This window comes from Anser cygnoides, chromosome 7 (genome assembly GCF_040182565.1).
Source record: "Anser cygnoides isolate HZ-2024a breed goose chromosome 7, Taihu_goose_T2T_genome, whole genome shotgun sequence".
Lineage (NCBI taxonomy): Eukaryota > Metazoa > Chordata > Aves > Anseriformes > Anatidae > Anser > Anser cygnoides.
The window spans coordinates 1,230,218-1,236,217 of record NC_089879.1 but is presented as its reverse complement, the minus strand read 5'-3'; positions in this window follow the sequence as shown (position 1 = coordinate 1,236,217).

The window sequence follows — 6,000 nt, the reverse complement described above, 5'->3', positions numbered from 1 at the left end:
GTGATGCGGGCACAGCTTCGCATCTCACGCTGTGCCACAACCAGCTTAACATCTTCTTCAACATCTAATAAATCACCGCATGCTTCAGGAGGAGCAGAAGGCAAAGAAAGGGGTTGGATGTGAGAACTCCCAGTTACGGTCTCCTTCTAGTCTCAAGCAGTGAATGGTTCACGCTGGGGATGATGAGGTGCTTTATTCCTTCCTGAAGGGCTTTGGCTGCTGTGGCACTGCATTTTCTACCACCTTCCACGTGGCCCAGTGCTCCTCCCAGCGCGGCTGCACCCAGCCTGGGCTGTGCTTGGCTGCTTCTCTCTGAGGGTTTTCCAGTGGCAGGACTGAGCCCGCCCTTGCCCCCTGATCCCCCCCAGACCCCCCAGGCACCATGCTGCTGCCTCTCAGTCTCTGGGATCTCCATCCTGCACTGCTCTTCTCCGTGCTTTTCAACCCTGCAAGCCAGCCTGCTCTCTTTTCCTCCTTAAGCAGCCTGTACCCAGCACTCTGCCTAATTTAACCCTCTGCTCATCCCAGGGCTTTGCCCTCTGGTCATTAAGATTTCACTCTGTTTCTGCTCTTTTGGTCCTTTCCAGTCTCTCTGTGCACAAATTTTTAGAAAACTCAGGCAGGGTCATCACCTTTAAGCACCCTATGGTAATGCTGATGACCTCCTCGGCAGTAACATGGAGGTCTAGGCAGCCTGCAGAGCTTCCCAACACACCTGAAGTCCTCTTCTGCATATCTTTGCTTCATTTCCATCATTGTGATAAATAAAATTTAAAATGCTTAGCAAGAAAAATGGAGAAACAGACTTTTGGAGACCATTTAACAAAGGAAGATGAAGCAGAATTTCAAAAGCCACTTAGCGAGATAAAAATATTTATCGGTGCAGCTTGAGCATTTCCGTGGGGTCTGCACCTGTCGCAGCATCCTGATCGTGGTCTCTGGATTCTGATTTCACAGGCAGAAAATCTGTAATTGTGAGAAGTCTTGATCTGTGGGGAAAGTTCTGTTAGTAATCCTTTTGAATAGCAGCCTGAATGTATCCAGCACAACTCAAAGGGCTTGTTTTTACTTACTCCATCATCTCCTGTAAGAAATCACAATGCAGAGCTGAAGCAACTCCTCTTCACCTTGATCTGAGCAAAGCAAGGTTCTGTGCTATTTGGATATCACTTTCTTGGCATTATTGCTATGAAAACTTGGTACAAAATGAGTGAATACTACAATTTTCTGCCTGTGGTATTTATCATTTCTCTAGTTGCTCATTGCATATACCTAATTCCTCTTTACCACCATCAGCAAAGCAAAGCTAATATTTAAATTTTTAGCAATGGTTATGAGAGACAAAAATTTCTGTGACTCATAAATAGACCTTTTTATAGTCACTGCAACAAAGACATCAACACTCTTATCGGGAACATGCACATTGTACATTACTAACAACGTTGCCAATTATCAATAACAGCACTACAGCATACAGACCTGAAAAATATGCTGAAAAAATTAAACAAATGATTTCCTGTAAGTTGCTTACAACCCACAGTTAATGCTGCAGGGCACGTGACTATTCTTATTCAGTTATGTCACATCCTATCGTAGGGAATAATTGTGGTTTTTTTTTTTAAGATACTACAGCACTTGGCTCTTCTTTATTTCAGTTGGAATTAGGAGCCTAAGCTCCTTAAAGATTTAAGCCTTCTTTCCTATTGATTATTATCAAACATAATTCTATAATCTGTGAAAAAATAAGAAATACTCACCATAAATTTCTGGTGGTTTTTGGAGGACTGTTGCTTCTTCAGCACAGAGCTACATTTTGCTGAATTTCACTGTGAATTTTACTGCAGTGTGGGGAATGCTTTGTAGCATGTAACCTCAATTCACGTATTTTATACTGATCTTTCAACAAATTTCACTCTAAGAGCCCAAATTACTGCCAGGTCGTTTTGCTAGATGGCTTGTTGCAAGTGCTCAAGCGTCGGAGCATGGCCCCAGTCCCAGAGCCAGCTCCCGCGTCCTGGGTTTATGGCACGTGGAGGGGAGAGGCGTAGAGCCCTGGACTTACGGGTTATGTCCTTGAATTAATAAATGTCTTCAGAGCCATTGTGCCAGCCCGTGGGAGGAGCGCATGCAATTTCTACATCATCTGCTGCATAATTTATGAAGCGACACCAGGCAGCAGGCGGCCGCGCCAGCCCGGCGGGGGACGAGCGGCGCTGTGCCTGGTGGTGGCCACCACTGCATGCCCCGGCTACCAGCCCCGCTCTCCCTGCAGGCCCTGCAGGCTCTGGGTCCCTCCCGCCCACGGCTCTTCTGCTGCTCGTCAGCCGGAGACCCACACAGAAGGAACAGAGGCACTGCGTATCGTGCGGTTGAGCTACACGCCACAAAAATGTGCCAGCTATGAGCGGCAGCATCCAAATCGTTTGGAAGAAGGTCCCTAGGATGATACCCTAAGGACATCCACCAGCTGAAGGTCCGTGACCAGCCTCAGGGCACTGGGGATGGAAAAGTTTCTTTCAGAGTAGTGACGGGTAATATCTGCAATACGTTGAGCTGTGGTGAGATTGCAAAACGAAATGACCTTGCAGGTCTTTCTCTGCTCATCCAGAATCTCCTAAGGGTAATTAGGATGCTGCTCTGCACCATTTCCAACTTTATTTCTCCCATTACAAAATACTTGTCTAACACTAGAGAAATAACCAAAGACAGTAAAATATATTACTCCTTTGCTGTTCAGACTAATCACACCTGGCACAATACCTGAGGAAAACATTGCTTAAGTTGAGCAGTAATTGTGATAGTGGATGTGAGCTGTATAGTCTGGAGCTGGGATTCATCTCATTCATCTCTGGGATCTCCCATGTTCGCATGGGAGATCCCTGCAGAGGCCCAGCCGCCACACTGGGAAGCTTCTGCCTCCAGGGCTGACTTTGCTCCCTTTGACTGCTGCACGGACAGAAAGGGAGGGGGAAAGGGTTGGCTGTCCAGTTCCTCTGCGTAACCCATTGGGCTTTTCCCCGCTTAGGGACAGAGGTTGCTCCCTGATTTCAGTGACGCTGCAGCGCTCTGGACAGCGATTCCTGTGTTCAGCGCTTGCTCCTTCTCCCTTTGAACAATCCGCAGACCACGTTCTGATCTAGGACAGCAGTCTGTCCAGGGCAGGTGGTATCACAGACCGCAAAGGCAGAGCCGCAGTTGTGTTCCATAAAACATGCGAGGACGGGCCGGCCTGAGTCCTGCCTGCCCTTTTCTTACGGTGACAACCCGTGTAGCTGTCGTCTGAGTGTCACGCTGAAGCTGAAGTAAGTCTTGCTCATTGCCTAAATGCTTTCATACTGGTGAGGTGGCTAAAAAGAAAATGCCTATTTGCACTATATTTAAAAATCCCTAAAACAGGCATTTTATTTATTTTCCCTTTTCTTTCCTTTTATTATACCACAAAGAAAAGGTGACGTCTGCTATACAGTCTCTATATTAGAATCATCTATGAAAAATTCTGTTAGTATACAGCTAATGTCAGTTCTGCTAATATTAGACGATGGGATTGAAGCAAAGTAAAGCAGGAACAACTCACTGTGATATTTTGTGGATCTTTGAAATATATGCTTGAAATTTGGTCTCGAAAATGTGTCCAAAGTTATCAAACTGTGCTCGTTTTCTTGGTAATAGACATGAAGGTATCATCCTCTTGTCAGCAATTAGTCAGCCACCTCAAATAACCAGCTATAGAGAATCCTGAAAAAGTGCACGCAGAGCATGGAGATGACACACACAAGCTACAAAACATACTCAATTGTGTAAAGTTCAGGAGTAAAACATTTATTACTGAGAAACCTATTGCTGTGCAGCTTGAAGGTTAAGCACATAAGGTTTTATATAGCAGTTCTGCAGCTATGACATGGTACATCAGTAGAGTTTGTCATTATTAAGACAGTACTGCTTTGTCACTGCCAGCGAGAGACACTAGGCTGCTCATCTACAGCTAAGAATTTGGGTTATTAAAAGCCAACACAAAACTTCAGAGATGTGCTTGCTCCATAACTTTGACAATAAGGGCGTAAAGCACTTCCCAACACGCTCCTCGGCAGGGAAGCCCAGACGTGTGCTTTCTTCCTCGCTGTGCACTCGGGGCATGTCACCACGCTGCAATGCTCTCCAGCGGGAGGGAAGAGCACCCCGGGGGGAGCCTGGGTTCGAGCAGCGGCGTTGGACTCCATGCAGCAGAACAGCAGGGGGACTGGGAGCAAAGCCCACATCTCCCTTTTAAATTACTGCGTGTGCACACCTCGTACAGAGGATGCAGTAGTGCCGAGATACACGTGTATGTAAGCTTTGGTGCCGATTTCCTAGAGAATACAATTATAATGTCAGCTGTAGCTTAGCGTCTTAAAATTTAAAATTATTTTAAACTCAAGGTATTTGGGGAATAATCTATCACATCGGAAAGTGTATCCATCTAGTTAGAAGCAATTTAGGAACCAGAATTTATATTTTAGATTAAATACCTTAATTTCACAGTGCTAGCGTTAAGAAAAGGCTTCTTAAATTTTCCTGGGGAAATTTATTATTCAGCCTGTATGTCTCCATAATGTTTGCAGAAGTTGTGATGTGTTCATTACACATTGCTTCTGTGGGGGTTGTAGTGCTTGAGGAACACAGCTATGCCTCTGAAACATCAAATATGTCATTCATTTTTTTTCCCAGAGTGATTTAAAATATATATTCGATCCTTGAGTCCACAAAGCAGGGATCGGCAGCTCATCCTAACCGAGGGCCTTGGGCTAAATCTCACTCAGAAAATGGCTGGACCTGGACTGTATCCCTCACTCCTGGCTCCTTGTAGAGGCTCGATATTGATGTCAGTTGAACATCAGGCCCAGAAGAGGTTCTCCTGTGCGCTCTGCAAGGAGCTGTAAGTAAATTTTAAGAGGTAACTGACAGGTAAATTTGGCAATTCACTTTGCTCCTGTGTATTTTAATCACTTCATTTGTAAAATGGGAATAATGTGTGTAGCATCACGGCACATCAATGGATTGAAATGGTTTTATGAGACCTAAATATGAGCATGCTTGCTCTCTATTTAGAAAGAATGCTTTGATTTGGGCTAGGTTAAGTTTTTATTATTATTGAATTCTTATGTTTCAGAATGCTCAGCTGAGTTTTTTTATTAAACTCATCTGTCAGAATAGAAATACTTTCTGGAGTACACTGGATTGTAAAGGACGTATTCGATGAATGTGCACATATTATGTCCATAAATGTTTGTTAGAAAAATTATTCCCAACTGATATGACAAAGATATGAAAAATTAGATCACAAATCTCATTAACGATAGAGACACTGAAAGAGAAATGAAGCCAATTACTGTTGATATTACTTGTCAGAAGAATGTCATGGTTCTCTTCGTGATGCCAGTCACATATCCCTCAGCCGAAATAACTCCACAAATGACTACTTTTCTCTCATCAATAGCAAGCCTCAGTGGCAAACGGAGGAAATTCCTGCTCTTGTTTACGTGCATCCCGTTACCTCAGCTTACCCGAGAGGCGTTGTGTTAACGCGATGGAAGGGACGGGTGGCAGCAGGACCAGGACTCATTGACCCCCGAGACCCCTCCGCTCTTACCTTCTGCGTGCACTTAAGTGGAATTAAATATCAGTCTGCGCTGTTACCATGACAACTCTGCTTTTCGTGAAGAAAGTAGTATATGGTTAGTGATTCAAGCACTCTGTAAATGCGGCTATTACGCATCATTCACTTTGTCACTGGGAAAAGTGAAAAAGCCAAACAACTACTTTTAAGCCTGGGTGTAAAAGGAACTTTTCCACCTGGGAACCAAAATAGAAAGCTGGTGGAAACAGTTAAAACGATCAGACTTTGCATTTTATTTATACAAGCGGTTCCATATGAGACTATATATGTGTACCCACGCAAGTCACATATACAAGTGTACAGGCACATAACTGCGTAGGATTACTTTATACATTATGAGCACGTCC